Source organism: Ranitomeya variabilis, chromosome 3, assembly GCF_051348905.1.
Source record: "Ranitomeya variabilis isolate aRanVar5 chromosome 3, aRanVar5.hap1, whole genome shotgun sequence".
Taxonomy (NCBI): Eukaryota; Metazoa; Chordata; class Amphibia; order Anura; family Dendrobatidae; genus Ranitomeya; species Ranitomeya variabilis.
This window is the reverse complement of record NC_135234.1, coordinates 144,389,224-144,408,330: the sequence shown is the minus strand read 5'-3', so window position 1 is coordinate 144,408,330 and position 19,107 is coordinate 144,389,224.

Sequence of the window (19,107 nt, the reverse complement as noted above, 5' to 3'; positions counted from 1 at the left end):
AGCGGAGGACAATTGTAAGGAGTGCCTGACACAGTGAGTAGGTTCAAATAAGTAAGTAGGCTAAATGCAGTTCAAAATTGGTAACGGGACTAACCAGGCGGCATTGCTTTGTTCAGCGGAGGACAACTGTAATAAGAGGCTGACACAGTGAGTAGGCCCAAATAAGTAAGTAGGTTAAATGCAGTTCAAAATTGGTAACAGGACTAAACTGGCGGCATGTGATTGGTCGTGTGACCGCTCATGTGACCGCTCACGCGACCAATCACAAGCCGCGACGTCATCGCAGGTCCTAAACTCCTCATTCTTAGGAACGGAGGCTGCCGGTTACATCGGTAAGGTCCAGGGGCCGCCGGATGGGTGAGTATATCCATATTTTTTATTTTAATTCTTTATTTTTTACATGAATATGGATCCCAGGGCCTGAAGGAGAGTCTCCTCTCCTCCAGACCCTGGGAACCATACACTGGGAACTTCCGATTCCGATTTCCGATATCACAAAAATATCGGAACTCGGTAACGGAATTCCGATATAGCAAATATTGGCCGATACCCGATACTTGCGGTATCGGAATGCTCAACACTAGCCGTAATGTTAGTACTTGTTACCAATCTATCCAAGCCCTGCCTAATTAGGCTTATTTCAGTACGGCTGTAACACTAGATAAATGGCCAAAGAGTGGAAGGTTATACTGTGCAACATCTCCATGGAGACATATGTGCGAAGGCCACTGGTGTGACCAAAGCACTCCCCATCCGGGTATTATACATAGCCCCAATCTTACCAGGTACTCGGCATACCTGAATCAGGTGCTACCCCCGATGCGCGTTTCGCTCTCCGTACAATCGCTTTTTCAAGGGGAGCACGTGTCCCGCAAAAACCCTGTACCTGACCTTGCAACGCCACCAGTTTCTATTGCCCCCTGGGAAGCATCCTCCTCCCATAAATATTCATCCCCATCATCCTCCTCCTCCTCCTCTTCGTCCGCCACCTCCTCCAGGAGAGTTCCCTGAGCAGACAATGGCTGACTGTCATCAAGGCTTCCCTCCTCCTCGGCTGCAGACACCTGCTCCTTAATGTGCATCAAACTTTGCATCAGCACATGCATTAGTGGGATGCTCATGCTTATGATGGTGTCGTCTGCACTTACCAGCCATGTGCATTCCTCAAAACACTGAAGGACTTGACAGAGGTCTTGTAGCTTCGACCACTGCACATCTGACAACTCCATGTCTGCCATCCAAGTGCCTGCCTGTGTATGTGTATCCTCCCACAAATAAATTACAGCACGCCTCTGTTCGCACAGCCTCTGAAGCATGTGCAGTGTGGAGTTCCACCTTGTTGCAACGTCGATTATTAGGTGGTGCTGGGGAAGATTCAGCAATTGCTGATGTTTCAGCATATGGCTGGAGTGTATGGGCGACCGGCGGATGTGCGAACAAAGTCTTTGCACCTTTAGGAGCAGGGCTGGTAACCCCGGATGATTTTTCAGGAAGCACTGCACCACCAGGTTCAAGGTGTAAGCCAGGCAAGGTGTGTGTTTCAGTTCTGAAAGGGCTATGACAGCCATAAAATTCATTCCGTTATCACTGACTACCTTGCCTGCCTCAAGATGTACACTGCCCAACCATGACTGAGTTTCTTGCTGCAAGAACTCGACCAGTACTTCCGCGGTGTGTCTGTTGTCACCCAAACACTTCATTTATAACACAGCCTGCTGACGCTTACCACTAGCTGTTCGATAATGGGACACCTCGTGTGCAACACTGGCAGCTGCGGATGGAGTGGTCGTGCGACTGTGCTCTATGGACGAGCTTTTGCTTCTGGAGGAGGAGAAGGAGGAGGGGTGGCGAACGCCTACAGCCAACTGTTTCCTAGACCGTGGGCTAGGCAGAACTGTCCCACTATGGCTGTCCCCTGTGGACCCTGCATCCACCACATTAACCCAGTGCGCCGTGATGGACACGTAACGTCCTTGGCCATGCCTACTGGTCCATGCATCTGTTGTGAGGTGCACCTTTCCACTGACTGATTGCCTCAGTGCATGGACAATGCGGTCTTTGACATGCTGGTGGAGGCCTGGGATGGCTTTTCTTGCAAAGAAGTGCTGACTGGGTAGGACATAGCGTGGTACTGCGTAGGCCATCAGGTCTTTGAAAGCTTTGCTTTCAACCAACCGGTAGGGCATCATCTCTAAAGAGATTAGTCTAGCTATGTGGGAGTTCAAACCCTGTGTACACGGATGATAGGATGAGTACTTTCTTTTCCTAGCGGGAGTCTCTTGTAGGGTGAGCTGGACTGGAGAGCTGCATATGGTGGAACTAGCGGTGGTGGTGGTGGTGGACATGGCGGATTGAGAGAGGGGATGGTGATGGAATTCTTGATGTTGGCCTACATACAGTGTTTCCTACCAATAAACTTGTGATTCCCTGACTGCTTTGGCCTTGCGACGATACCTCCACATTTGCTGCTGGTGGTGTCCTAACCGGTGGGCTTACAGTGAGGGAAGCAATGTAGCATTGCTGACTACCTTCATTCTGAGCTGGTGCACCAACGGTACGTGATGCTTGGTTGTTATTCCAGGCTTGCAAGTGCATGCTGTTTAAATGTCTACGCATGCACGTTGTATTTAAATTATGAAGATACTTCCCTCTGCTAAAGGTCTTTGATATTAAAATCACAGATGCACTACAAATTACCCGAAAAAATATAAAACAATAAAATATTTATATTATATATTGTGTATATATATATATATATATATATATATACACCCACATATATATGTGTATATGTATGTATAAAACCATAAAACGTGGTATCAGTGCTCTGTGAAGCAATGGGTGAGTGCTACCCAGCAAGGAGAACGGCCCAAACAACCAGACAATAGATCCACAGAGAACCACCAAATAGGGAATCAATTGTAAAATGCCTTTATTATATAAAACTGGCAACAACATTAATCAAGCTTACGTGTTCATGATAGGACTAGGAGCCAATTTATATATATGCTCCGATATACCACGTAATGACAACTCTGTTTACATATGATATATACCTCAAAAAAGTGCAGGTAAAAAAGTGCAAATGTGCAAAAATCTGAAAATCCTATATACACAAAAAATGTGTTTTATATATAGGCCAAAGTGCCTTGTGCCACACCAAAATTTAGTGTACCTAAATCAATCATATATCAGGATTAAGAATAAAGTGCAAAGTGCTATCAAACAAAAGGAAGTGTAAACAAAGGAATATATCCAGAGTGTTACCTTCCAGGGTTGCCACATCCCATATAGCGCAACTGTTGTTGCCAGTTTTATATAATAAAGGCATTTTATAATTGATTCCCTATTTGGTGGTTCTCTGTGGATCTATTGTCTGGTTGTTTGGGCTGTTCTCTCTAAAGGTCTTTGAGCATTTCTTACAGATAACTTTTGACTGATCATTCGGATCTTGGTTAAAAAATTGCCACACTGCACTCTTCCTACTATCGAATACCTTTTCAGGCATTGCACGCTGTGCTACTTTCACTGGATGGCCACGCTGTCCTAAAACTGTTTTTGTTTTTGATACACATTTTTCGCCTGATACGGGCCTGCCAGATGACAGCTGTTGCGATGTAGATTGCTGCTGCGGATCATCCTCCTCTGCTTCTGAGCTACTGGCAGTGACACCCTCTTCCCCCAATGGCTGCCAATCTGGGTCAACAACTGGGTCATCTATCACCTCCTCTTCAATGTCATGTGCACCTTCCTCTGTGTCACCGTGTAAGGTGCTATAGCGTTCGGGACAGGGCACCATAGTCTCATCAGGGTCAGATTCTGGCTCAGTGCACTGCGAGGCCAATGTAGTGATCTGAGTCAATGGAACAGCATAATAATCTAGCTGTGGCTGTGCATCAATGCACTCCATGTCCGATTCATCTTGTAATGGGCAGTTAACAATTTCTCTTTCTAACCCAGGCACGGTATGTGTAAAGAGCTCCATGGAGTAACCTGTGGTGTCGCCTGACGCATCCTTCACTTTTGGTTTGGGTGAAGGACACAAGGAAACGTCTTGTTCCTGACCGGGAGCATCCACTGACGACTTGCTGCTTTTATATTTTGAACTTTGTGAAGAGGAGGCAAAAGAGCTAGAGGCTGAGTCAGCAAGGAAAGCCAAAACTTTTTCCTGCTGCTCCGGCTTAAAAAGCTGTTTTCCTACTGCCAGATAAGGGAGCCTTCGAGGCCTTGTGTAGCCAGACGATGACGCTGGCTCAACACCTCCAGCTTTAGGTGCTTCCTCATTTTTGGGAAAATGTAACCAAAATAACAACTGTTATATGGTACACTAAAACAAGGTAGAAGGTGTATATAAGCTTGTTGAGAATTTAAATCTCCCTTTTTATTTTCGGGAGACAGCACCACAACTCAGGCCCAGTGTATAACACAACACAATGTAAGTGACACAATGTGGCTGGCTGATATACGACAAACTAAGAGAACTGACGTATATCCACTTTGTGAGAATTTCAATCTCACTTTTTTGGGGGGAGACTGAACCCAAACTCAGGCCCAGTGTATTAAACAACGCAATGTGAGTGGCAGCAAGTGGCTGGCTGACATACGACAAACTAAGAGGACTGAGGTATATCCACTTTGGGAGAATTTCAATCTCACTTTTTTTGGGGGGAGACTGAACCCAAACTCAGGCCCAGTGTATAAAACAACGCAATGTGAGTGGCAGCAAGTGGCTGGCTGATATACGACAAACTAACAGGACAGAAGTATATCCACTTTGTGAGAATTTGAATCTCACTTTTTTTTGGGGGGAGACTGAACCCAAACTCAGGCACAGTGTATAAAACAATACAGTGTAAGTGGCAGCTAGTGACTGGCTGATATATGAAAAAATACAAGGACTGTAGTGCAATTTCAATCTCCCTACAATGATCTCAGGACAAGTATGGCAGCAATAAAAAGGACTGCTGCACACAAAAGTGTGGACAAATAAACAAGACAACTGTGCAGAAAGGAGCAACAGGATTTTTGCTTTTAAAAAAGCAGTTGGTTTGCACAGCAGTGGTGCAAACAGCAATGCAGCTACCAGGGAGCCTTATAAGGCAGCCTAATAAGCTACAGAGCTGATGCACAAAGATATAGCCTCCACTGTCCCTGCAAAACAAAGGTGGTGTTGGACAGTGGAAATCGCTACAGCACAAGCGGTTTGGGGGATAATCTTCCCTCCCTAACTATGTCCCTTCCTCTGACGAAGCTGCAGCAACCCCTCCCTATGCTAAGATCGGCAAAATTAAGATGGCAGTCAGTGTGCACGCCCCTTTATAGCCCCTGTGACACTGCAGTAAGCAAGCCAATCAATGTCATGCCCTTCTCTAAGATGGTGTGGACCGAGACCTATGTCATCACGCTGCCCACACTCTGCATCCTCCTTCATTGGCTGAGAAATGGCGCTGAACGCATCATACGAAACTCGACTTTGGCACGAAGATAGCTGACCTCATGGCCGATCCCACACTAGGATTGGGTCGGGTTTCATGAAACCTGACTTTGCCGAAAGTCGGTGATTTTTGAATTTGTCCGATCCGTTTCGCTCAACCCAAGTTAGCACTGTAGACTTGCAGCGCTAGAGTCCTGGATTCAAATCCCACAAAGGACAACATCTCTGTAAGGAATTTGTTTATTCCCCTGTGATTTGTTTCCACATTCTAAAGACATAATGAAAGGGAATATAGATTGTGAGCTCCTATGGCGACAGAGACTATAAGGTCTGTAGAAAACTGTAGAAATTAATGGCACTATAAAAGTGAGTAAAATATATAGATAAAATAAATGAGTGACCCCAAAAAGCAATTAAACCCCCACTCAATGCCTCACAAAAATAAAGAATTCTCCCTTGAGCTACCCCTTTCCAAACAATAATGCCCCATTGCCACGAACATCACCTGGCTACACATGTGACTTGAATGGGGCTGTAAAGGGGGTCTCTGCCTCTTACATGCATCCATCCTCTTATCTGTTGCAATAGGCTAACAATGAACTAAACATTCCCAACAGCCAGTTCTCACATCCACATCACAGTTTTCCTGCCTCCTCTGCCATTTTGATATGACAGCTGGATGCTTGCATTGATTGATACACTAGCACACATGTCATCCTGCTTTTCTGGGCACCTGATAGGTACAGTTCTTGCACTTTGGCATACACAGAGTAACACGACCAGGCTATACTTTACATCTTGAGGCTGCAGGTATATTTAGAGCAGTAAGGAATAAACATATTAATTTGTTTATGCAATATACAAAAAATAAGACAGAAAAATGTAAAACTTATGTATAAAAGCAAATTAGTAAAAAAGAAAAGGTATATAATGCTCGACTTTCTAGGGGTCTGATGATGAGATTGTCTATATGAAATGTTAAAAGGTGTCTACCAGATCCATCAGCCCTCCCTCTGGTGATTAGTGTTGAGCGATACCGTCCGATACTTGAAAGTATCGGTATCGGAAAGTATCGGCCGATACCGGCAAAGTATCGGATCTAATCCGATACCGATACCCGATACCAATACAAGTCAATGGGACTCAAGTATCGGACGGTATCCCTGATGGTTCCCAGGGTCTGAAGGAGAGGAAACTCTCCTTCAGGCCCTGGGATCCATATTAATGTGTAAAAGAAAGAATTAAAATAAAAAATATTGCTATACTCACCTCTCCGACGCAGCCTGGACCTTACCGAGGGAACCGGCAGCGTTCTTTGCTTAAAATGCGCGCGTTTACTGCCTTCTGTGACGTCACGGCTTGTGATTGGTCGCTTGCCGCCCATGTGGCCGCGACGCGACCAATCACAGCAAGCCGTGACGTAATTTTCAGGTCCTGAATGCCTAATTCTAGGCATTCAGGATTTGAAAATTACGTTACGGCTTGTGATTGGTCGCGTCGCGGTCACATGGGCGACGCGACCAATCACAAGCCATGACGTCACGGGAGGCAGGAAACGCGCGCATTTTAAAATTACGTCACGGCTTGTGATTGGTTGTGTGCCGCCCATGTGACCGTGACGCGACCAATCACAGCAAGCCGTGACATAATTTCAGGTCCTGAATGCCTAATTCTGCATTCAGGACCTGAAAATTACATAAATAAATTTCATTCAACTTCACAATTGTGTTCCACTTGTTGTTTGAAGCATGATATGAGGGAAAAGGTTGAAAAGTTCCAGGGGGCCGAATATTTTCACAAGGCACTGTTTGTATATATCTTTCCTGCAGTACATCACTCTTATCAGTCACTGTATATGCAGCCTTAACCTGCAGTACTTCATTACTCTCCACTAGAGAAGAGCGAATTTGCTCAGGTTCCTTCTTATTCGGCAAGCTGCAGAGGGAACCCGTGTTAGGGTTGGCGGATTGCACTAAATAAATTTAATAGAGGAAGGCAATTGCAACCCGGGGTCCACTGTGCAGAGATGTAGAACTGCAGCTTGTTTGAACACTGATGGAACACACAGTGAGCAATTGCTTGCACACACTGAGTTAAACATCACTTAGTGAACAGCACATGAAGCTGTGTCACTCGCACAAAGAAACGGAACATATGCTCTGCAATACACTGTGTGCAGAATTATTAGGCAAGTTGTATTTTGATCACATGATAATTTTTATACATGTTGTCCTACTCCAAGCTGTTCAGGCTTGAGAGCCAACTACTAATTAAGTAAATCAGGTGATGTGCATCTCTGTAATGAGGAGGGGTGTTGTCTAATGACATCAAAACCCTATATAAGGTGTGCTTAATTATTAGGTAACTTCCCTTCCTTTGGCAAAATGGGTCAGAAGAGAGATTTGACGGGCTCTAAAAAGTCCAAAATTGTGAGATGTCTTGCAGAGGGATGCAACAGTCTTGAAATTGCCAAACTTTTGAAGTGTGATCACCGAACAATCAAGCGTTTCATGGCAAATAGCCAACAAGGTTGCAAGAAGCGTGTTGGGCAAAAAAGGCGGAAAATAACTGTCCATGAATTGAGGAAAACCAAGCAAGAAGCTGCCAAGCTTGTATCGTTCAAGAAAAACATGATTTTCATGCAGGACAATGCTCCATCACATGTCTCCAACTACTCCACAGCGTGGCTGGCCAGTAAAGGTCTCAAAGAAGAAAAAATAATGACATGGCCCACTTGTTCACCTGATCTGAACCCCATAGAGGACCTGTGGTCCCTGATAAAATGTGAGATCTACAGGAAGGGAAAACAGTACACCTCTTGGAACAGTGTCTGGGAGGCTGTGGTGGCTGCTGCACGCAATGTTGATTGTAAAGAATCTATGGATGGAAGGCTGTTGAGTGTCATCATAAAGAAATGTGGCTATATTGGTCACTAATTTTGGGGGGTTTTGTTTTTGCATGTCAGAAATGTTTATTTCTAAATTTTGTGCATTGATATTGGTTTACCTGGTGAAAATAAACAAGTGAGATGGGAATATATTTGGTTTTTATTAAGTTGCCTAATAATTCTGCACAGTAATAATTACCTGCACAAACAGATATCCTGCTAAGATAGCCCAATCTAAAAAAAAACACTTCAACTTCCAAAAATATTAAGCTTTGATATTTATGTGCCTTTTTGGTTGATTGAGAGCATAGTTGTTGATCAATACTAAAAATAATCCTCTAAAATACAAACTGCCTAATAATTCTGCACACGGTGTAGAGCTGTGTCACTCACACACAGTAACAGAATAGATGCTCTGCTATAGAGCTGTGTCATTTGCACACAGTAACGGAATAGATGCTCTGCTATAGAGCTGTGTCACTCGCACACAGTAACGGAATAGAAATTGCACTAGATATGATCCCTGTTAACCTCACAGGGGAAGGAAGCCTGCACATGGGGTAAAAAGCAAACAGTGGTCACACAGTCAGCAAAAGCACTCTACCAACTCAACACCGGAGAACCGGAATTCTAATGGCTTTCCACCGACCCTGAGCACATGCTAATAAAGACCACAGTGTTGCAATGTCCCATACACACACATAAAGAGATTGATACTAGCGCAATGGCATGCACCTCAAAGGACCTTTCACACATTCAGGTCATGTCCAGTTGGACAGGACCTTGATTGTGGACAAATCCGGAGCTGTCTCATCACCAGAGCGGCTGACAACCGACCACCAATGCGATGTCACCACATCACGAGCATGCTCAGTAGGGTGATTTCTGGACTTAGCCTCCAGAGCGTCCATTCGCCACTACCTATCGCTGGTTACCATAGACTTGGCTAGAAAGCTGGTAGTAACAAAATGAACAGCACGAGCCTGAGCAAGACACTGGGACCGACGTCTTTGCTCAGCAGCACCCACAGCGGCCAAAGCTGAATGGGAGACCACAGAAACAGACAAGGCTTGGGATCTATTCTGTGCAGTGGGAGAATCCTGGTGCCTAACATCTGGCTTCTTGGATTGCGCTGACCGATCAGCTGATCAATGCCGTAACTGCATGTGTTGTGGCTGTGTCAGTCACGACACATGCCCAACACACATGCTCTCCATGTGTCATAACTGAGACACAGCCATGACACATGCAGCTGCAAAGCTGATTTGCTGATCAGCTGTCATGATCCAGGAAGCTGGTTCCCATCTCCATGGAGTGCCCAGGAATGCAAGGTGTTTAGTGCTCAGAGACATGAAGAAGGTAAGGAAGGCCAAACCTCGACCACCACCTTAAAACAGCATTTTTAAAGGTTTTATGGACTGATGAGAAGATAATCTCTCTTGAAGGAGCATTTGGACAAGCTCTTGGATGAATCAGTAACAAGCACAGAATTCTACATCAACTCAGACATCAGGAAGCTGGTGGGGTACTGCTATTGGCAAGTATTATCAAAGATGAGCTACTTGGACAGTTTGGGGTTGAAATAGGTTCAAAGTTATTTCCCTAACCTACTGACAGTTTTTAGAAGATAATTTCTTCATCTAATATTACAGGAAAAAGTCAGCATCTTTCAAGAAAACTATGATTTTTATGCAGAATGATGCTCCATCTCATGCATCCAAGTACTCCACTGCTTGACTGGCATCAATAAAGGCCTTAAAGATGAAAGAATAATTACATGGCCCTTTCCATGACCTGAGCTAAATCCTATTGAGAACTTTTGGGCCCTCCTTAAACAGGAAATGTACCATGAAATAAAACAGTACACTTATCTGAACAGTGTAAGTTGATGCTGCCCAAAAGGTAGATTGTCAATAGATTAAGAAACTGACAGACTTCATGGATGAAAGGTTAATAAGTGTTATTGAAAAGAAGGGTGGCTATAATGGTCACAGACATACATTTTTTAAAATGTCATAAATTTATTTTTCCATACTTCATAAGGCAAAAATTAAGTAATCCGTTTGATTACAAAATAATGCTGCAATATTTCTCCACACTAATCATTAGCCAATAATTTTTCACACAAAGATATTCTTCAAAGAAATAAAAAAACTTCACTTTTACTTTCTTATATATTCAGGTTTATTAAACTTTTAGATTGATAGATAGCAATGTATTTGCCAAATAATAAAATCCTAAAATCCATCATCACAAATACAAATGACATAATAATTTTGCACACAGTGTATATACAGTTCCATCCTATAGTACATTCCTGTTTTTATCCCCTCCAGATGCAGGGCCACCGTGCAGTACAACCTTCCTTTCAGGATACCAGCTTACACATGCACCACTGCATGTCCCTCGTGGGGCTATTGCTTTCCTCTTGATTGGGATGTTAGGTTATAGGTTGAACACATTGCTCTCATTGCAATATTAAAATTATTAAATTATTAAAGAACATCATATAACTATGGGACCGATACTTCAAGACTGGAGTTGTTCACGCAGGTTTTTATGAGGAGATCTGCTGGAATCCGATGCTCTGATTCATGATGTGACTTACACTTTTTCATGAATCTGGAGCACAAAACGAGTGGCTTGCACCTATGCATTTGAATCACCATACTGTAAATCTGGCTCCAGTCCCTGCAAATGCTGTAACTCAACATGAATTTGACAATTGGCAATCCGGTCCTACCTCGGATTCACACACTTTGTCAGAACTGGGCGAAAATGACATGAGAATGTCAAAAGTCATATAATTTTAGCGTAAGCTTTGTAACTTTTTAAAGTTGGCATTAAAGCTTTAACCCCTTCCCGACATGCGACGTACTAGTACTGCTCTGTGGGAACTGAGTTCCTGCAAACTGCAGTACTAGTACGGCGGCACGATCGCGCAGCCTCACAGTGAGCACTGCGGCGATCGCGTGCGGGTGTCAGCTGTATGTGACAGCTGACACACCGTAGCAATGCCCACGATCGGTGCCAGCGCCAATCGTGGGCATTTAACCCCTCTGATGCTGCTGAGACATAGAGGGGCATTGAGCAGGGACGGGGGCTCCCTGCACTCTCCCACCGGAACAACGCGATGCGATCGTATTGTTCCGGTGTTCTCCATGAAGTCTCCAAATCCAAAATGGCTGTGGGGCTCCTTCTGGGTCCTGAAGTGAGGTGGCTTCCCAGCGCCTGCTGAGAACAGGTGCCGGAAAGCCTCCTGCATTGCCTGTCAGATCGCTGATCTGACACAGTGCTATGCAAAGTGTCAGATCAGTGATCTGATGTAATACAGTGATGTCCCACCCTCGGACAAAGTTATAAGGCAAAAAAGAAAAAAAAAACCCAAATAAATAAATATTTTCCAATAAATCCATTTATTTATGTAATTAAAAAAAACAATAAAAGTACACATATTTGGTATCTCCGCGTATGTAATGACCCGCTCTATAAAACTATCCCACTAGTTAACCCCTTCAGTGAACACAGCAAATAAAAAATAAAAAACACGGCAAAAAACAATGCTTTATCGTCATACTGCCGAACAAAAAGTGCAATAAAATGTGATCAAAAAGACAGATATAAATAAACATGGTACCGCTGAAAATGTCATCTTGTCCCACAAAAAAAAGCCACCATTCAGAGTCATCAGCAGAAAAATAGAAAAGTTATAGCTCTCAGAATAAAGCAATACAAAACAATTATTTTTTACATAAAATAGTTTTTATTGTGTATGAGCGCCAAAACATAAAGCATGATATAAATGAGGTATCGCTGTAATTGTACTAACTCGAAGAATAAAGCTGTTTTATCAAATTTGCCACATGTGGAACGGTATAAACGCCCCCCTAAAAAAAATTCAGGAATTGCTGGTTTTTGTTCATTCTGCCTCCCAAAAATCGGAATAAAAAGCAATCAAAAAATGTCATGTGCAGGAAAATGGTACCAATAAAAACATCAACTCGTCCTGCAAAAAACAAGACCTCACATGACTCTGTGGGACAAAATATGGATAAATTATAGCTCTCAAAATGTGGTGATGCAAAAACTATTTTTTGCAATAAAAAGCGTCTCTTAGCGTGTGACAGCTGCCAAACAAAATCAACCCCCCCTTTATCACCCCCTTTTTGGGGAAAAATAATAACATTAAAAAATGTATTTATTTCCATTTTGCCATTAGGGTTAGGGTTAGGGTTGGGGCTAACGTTAGGGTTAGGGTTGGGGCTAACGTTAGGGATAGGGTTGGGGCTAAAGTTAGGGTTGGGGCTAAAGTTAGAGTTAGGGCTAGGGCTAAAGTTAGGGATAGGGTTGGGGCAAAAGTTAAGTTTGGATTATGTTTACGGTTGGGGTTAGGGTTGGGATTAGTGTTAGGGGTGTGTTCGAGTTAGGGGTGTGGTTAGGGTTATGGTTGGGATCAGGCTTAGGGGTGCATTGGGGTTAGGGTTGGAGTAAGAATTGGGGGGTTTCCACTGTTTAGGCACATCAGGGGCTCTCCAAACGCAACATGGTGTCCGATCTCAATTCCAGCCAATTCTGCGTTGAAAAAGTAAAATGGTGCTCCTTCCCTTCTGAGTTCTGCTGTGCGCCCAAACTGTGGTTCTCCCCACATATGAGGTTTTAGCGTACTCAGGACAAATTGGACAACAACTTTTGCAGTCCAATTTCTCCACTTACCCTTGTGAAACAAAAAATTGGGGGCTAAAATATCATTTTTGTGGAAAAAAATATATTTTTTATTTTCACGCGTTATAAACTTTAGCGAAACACTTGGGGGTTCAAAACGCTCACAACACATCTAGATAAGTTCCTTGGGGGGTCTAGTTTCCAATATTGGGTCACTTGTGGGGGTTTCTACTGTTTAGGTATATCAGGGGTTCTGCAAACGCAATGTGATGTCCGCAGACGATTCCATCAAAGTATGCATTCCAAAACAGCGCTCCTTCCCTTCCAAGCTCTGCCACATGCCCAAACGGTTTTTCCCCCAACATATAGGGTATCAGTGTACTCAGGACAAATTGAACAACAACGTTTGGGGTCTAATTTTTCCTGTTACCCTTGGAAAAATAAAAAATTGCGGGCTAAAATATCATTTTGTGGATTAAAAAATGATTTTTTAATTTTCACGGCTCTACATTCTAAACTTTAGTGAAGCAATTGGGTGTTCAAAGTGCTCACCACACATCTAGATTAGTTCCTTAGGGGGTCTACTTTCCAAAATGGGGTCAATAGTTGGGGGTTCCACTGTTTATGCACATCAGGGGCTCTCGAAACGCGACGGTGTCCGATCTCAATTCCAGCCAATTTTGCATTGAAAAGTCAAATGGCGCTTCTTCCCCTCCGAGCTCTACCATGCACCCAAACAGTGGTTTACCCCCACATATGGGGTATCAGCGTACTCAGGACAAATTGCACAACAATGTTTGGAATCCAATTTCTCCTGTTACCCTTGGAAAAATAAAAAATTTGGGGCGAAAACATCATTTGTGTGAAAAAAATATGATTTTTTTACGGCTCTACATTGTAAACTTCTGTGAAGCACTTGGGGGTTCAAAGTGCTCACCACACATCTAAATTAGTTCATTAGGGGGTCTACTTTCCAAAATGGTGTCACTTGTGGGGGGTTTCCACTGTTTAGGCACATCAGAGGCTCTCCAAATGCAACATGGTGTCCGATCTCAATTCCAACAAATTTTGCATTGAAAAATCAAATGGCGCTCCTTCCCTTCTGAGCTCTGCCATGTGCCCAAACAGTAGTTTACCCCCACATATGGGGTATTGACATACTCAGAACAAATTTTACAATGACTATTGTGGTTCAATTTCTCCTGTTACCCTTAATAAAATAAAACAAATTGGATCTGAATTAAAAATTTTGTGAAAAAAGTTCAATGTTCAATGTGTTTTAAACATTATAAAAATTCCTGTGAAGCACCTGAAGTGTTAATAAACTTCTTGAATGTGGTTTTGAGTACCTTGAGGGGTGCAGGTTTTAGAATGGTGTCACTTTTGGGCATTTTCTGTCATATAGGCCCCTCAAAGTCACTTCAACTGTGCGGCGGTCTCTAAAATAATGTTTTTGCAAATTCTGTTGTAAAAATGCGAAATCGCTGGTCAACTTTTAACCCTTATAACTTCCTAACAAAAAAATTATGTTTCCAAAATTGTAAAGTAAAGCAGACATGTGGGTAATGTTATTTATTAACTATTTTATATGACATGACTCTAATTTAAGGGCATAAAAATAAAAAGTTAAAAAATTGCAAAATTTTCAAAATGTTCACCAAATTTCCATTTTTTTCACAAATAAACGCAAGTCATATAGAAGAAATTTTACTACTATCATAAAGTACCATATGTCACAAGAAAACAATCTCATTATCACCAGGATCCGTTGAAGCGTTTCAGAGTTATGACCTCATAAAGTTACAGTGGATAAAATTGAAAAAAAATGGCCTGGTCAGGCAGTTGAAAAAAGGCTTTGGGGTAAAGGGGTTAATCAATTGGCTTGTTAGGTTTGATAATTGTAAACATTTGAGAATATCATGTAAGACCAAATTGCATTTATAATTATAAGTCTGATGTAAAATAACAAATTATATTGTAGTACTGTGTTAGCCGGAAATATCGATGTGAATACTATTCTGCCCAATGATGGCAAAAGTATTCTCGGAGTGATACCTTTATTGGCTAACCAGAAAATAATGTGTACAAGCTTGCAGAGCATAGTGGCTCCTTCTTCAGGCAGGATTGCCAATAGATTAATACGAAAAAGGCACAACATTTAAATGATACTACAGTAAGACATGTACATTCCTACCACCTCTCCATTTGTAGCAAAATACCTAAGTTGACTTATCTTTAAAAGGCATCACACCTCCCACCTCATGAACAAATATCTTACTGTAGTATCATTTAAATGTTGTGCCTTTTTCTTATTAATCTATTTGTAATCCTGCCTGAAGAAGGAGCCACTGTGCTCTGAAAGCTTGCAAACATTATTTTCTGGTTAGCCAATAAAGGTATCTCTCTGAGAATACTTTTGCCATCATTGGGCAGAAAAGTATTCACATTAATTATAAGTCTATATTAAATAATATTTATGCTCTAAACAGGAGAAATTGATGGGCATTCTAGCTAGTACTGGAATTTATGAAAACACATTTTGAAAGATTTTATTCTATTTGTATACAATTCTTAAGATATACTGAGATATTTATTAATAATAATCTTTATTTTTATATAGCGCTAACATATTACGCAGCGCTTTACAGTTTGTACACATTATCATCGCTGTCCCCGATGGGGCTCACAATCTAAATTCCCTATCAGTATGTCTTTGGAATGTGGGAGGAAACTGGAGTACCCAGAGGAAAACCACACAAACACGGAGAGAACATACAAACTCATTGCAGATGTTGTCCAAGGTGGGATTAGAACCCAGTGCTCCCCACTGTGCCACCGTGCTGTATTTACACTGTCTTGCTAAGAATTGCTAAATGCAGTACCCACATTTTACTTAATAATGATAATACATTTATGTTTTTAACATAAAGCTAAAACTGTAAATGTTAAAGTCTGTAAAAGATTATACTTTAATTACGATTCCGAAATGAACCTTATTTGAAATGATCAATATATACGGGAGATTGCAATGTCATGGTGCAAGCCAAGAAATAGATAAATTCATCTTTTAAAGAAAAATATCCAATCTGTTATAATTTCTTAGAAATGTACAGTAGATAATTTGTCACTTCTTCATGTCAAACAGTCTTGGTCAAGGACATAAGAAACATACCATACACTATAATGATGTGTTAAGAGATTTAATAAGATAAAAGTTACCATTCAAGTATCCTAAATAGCTGATTAAACAAAAATTCAATTCAGAAAGAAAGTAATACTGCAGAAAATAATATTTCAGAAGCTGGCAAACTTTGCTTATAAGTGCAATTATCATAATAAAGAGTCTACTCAAATTATGTTACATTAAGGAAATATTCTATAATCCCTCTTGAATAAAAAGAGATGTTAAAAAGTTATAATATTTAAATACATGACATATTTTGTAAAGTACTGCAATATGGTCATATAACATAAAAAACACATGGAAATGATACTATGAATATGACATACACATGGACAAAATTGTTGGCACCCTTCTCTTAAAGCAGAAGACACAAAAAGTATATACCATAAAAGTCTGAAAAGTAAAAATTCTACTTTCAGGACTCTACTACCTTAAAATTAGCACTCTAATGCTATGTTCACCCTGAGTTTCATTACAAGAATTTAGAAATAGGTACTGCTCCTAAATCCACATCAAAAACTGAATCAGATACTCTTTGAATACATTTCTGACTGATTTTTAATGGGAAAAGCTCTATACTCTACACAGAGCTGTTTTTAATTTGGACATTTTGAAGAAAAACTAATAGGAATCTTATTCAAAGGTATTTGAAGCCTTTTTGGAGCATGTGAATTTGCAGTAAAATTGGCTTCTAAATCCTCATAAAAAACTGTGTGACTAGGCCCTAAAGAGGAATAGGTCATGCACATGGTTCTCTAAAATAGAAAATATTAGATATTAGGTTTTTGATTACTGACTAACATTTCACAATTCCCTTAAACTACAGTGAAGTGAGCCACAGACATGGTATGCCACCAGTCTAATTTACATATTACTTTCTGGAGTGCCAAACAGCCTATGAAAACATATTCTCCTGTTGTATGAGGCATCAAGAGATGTCTACACATTGCACCACTAATATTTGCCAGTTCCTGCTTCTCAGCTGCTTGCCACTCCTCTTCTGTTTGTGGCTGCCCACATATATACATTAAGTCCTCTTTTTCTCAGAAGAGGCAATTTGCACATATATACAGTGAAGGATATTATTTGATCCCTTGCTGATTTTGTAAGTTTGCCCACTGACAAAGACATAATCAGGCTATAATTTTAAGTTTAGGTTAACTTTTAACATTGAGAGATAGATTATGAAACATAAAATCCAGAAAACCACACCGTCTAAATTATATAAATTTATCTGCACCTTGCAGTGAAAAATAAATATTTTATCCCCTACCAAACATTAAGAGTTCTGGTTCCTACTGACCAGTTAGACGTTCCTAATCAACTTGTTACCTTCATTAAAGACAGCTGTCTTACATAGTCACCTTTATAAAAGACTTGTCCACAGACTCAATTATTCAGTCAGACGCTAACCTCTACAAATGGGCAAGACCAAAGAGCCTTATAAGGATGTCAGGGTCAAGATAATAGAACTGCACAAAGCTGGCATGGGCTACAAAACCATAAGTAAGATGCTGGGTGAGAAGGAGACAAGTGTTGGCGAAATAGTAAGAAAATGGAAGAAATACAAAATGACTGTCAATCGAGATCGATCTGGGGCACCATGCAAAATTTCACCTCATGGGGTATCCTTGATCATGAGTAAGTTGAGACATTAGCCTAAAACTACATGGGGGGATCTTGTTAATGATCTCAAGGCAGCTTGGACCACAGTCACCAAGAAAACCATTGGTAGCACATTACGCCGTAAAGGTTTAAAATTGTGCATTGCCTTCAAGGTCCCCCTGTTCAAGAGGCACTTGTGCAGGCCAGTCTGAATTTTGCCAATGAACACCTGGATGATTCTGTGAGTGATTGCGAGTTGGTGCTGTGGTTAGATGTGACAAAAATTTAGGTTTTTAGCAATAACTTAACTCGCTGTGTTTGACGGAAGATAAATGCTGTCTATGACCCAAAGAGCACCATCCCCACTGTCAAGCATGGAGGTAGAAACATTATGTTTTGAGGGTGTGCTAACAGCACAGGACTACTTTACCACATCAATGGGAGAATGGATCGAGCCATGTATCGTAAAATCCTGAGTGACAAGCTCCTTCCCTCTGCCAGGACATTAAAAATGGGTCATGGCTGGGTTTTCCAGCAAGACAATGACCCAAAACCTACAGCCAAAGCAACAAAGAAGTGTCTCAAAAAGAAGCACATGAAGGTCATGGAGTGGCCTAGCCAGTCTCAAGACCTTAATCCGATAGAAAACTTATGGAGGGAGTTGAAGCTCCAAGTTGCCAAGCAACAGCCTCAAAATCTTAGTGATTTAGAGATGATCTGCAAAAATTATTTCTGATATGTGAGCAAACCCCATCATCAACTAAAAAAAATCTCACTGCTGTGCTTGCCAACAAAGGTTTTTCCACCAAGTATTAAAGGGAATCTGTCACCCCAAAATTTGCCTATAAGCTGCGGCCACTGGCATCAGGGGCTTATCTACAGCATTCTGTAATGCTGTAGGTAAGCCCCCGATGTAACCTGCAAGATAAGGAAAACAGTTTATATTATACTCACCCAGGGGTGCGGTCCAGTCCGATGGGCGCTGCAGTCGGGGTCCGGCGTCTCCCATCTTCATACGATGATGTCCTTCCTGCCGCAGCTCCTGTTGAGGGCAGAGCAAAGTACTGCAGTGCGCAGGCGCCAGGAAAGGTCAGAGAGGCCTGGCATCTGCACACTGCAGTACTTTGCTCTGCACTCAACAGGGCAGACAAAGTGTGCCTGCACAGGAGCAGCGGCAAGAAGAAAAGAAGAGGATGTCATCGTATGAAGATGGGAGGCACCGGACCTGGACCTCGATGCCAATCGAGTCGGACCGCACTGGGACCGCCCCTGGGTGAGTATATTATAACCTGTTTTTCTTATCTTGCAGGTTATATCGGGTCTTATCTACAGCAC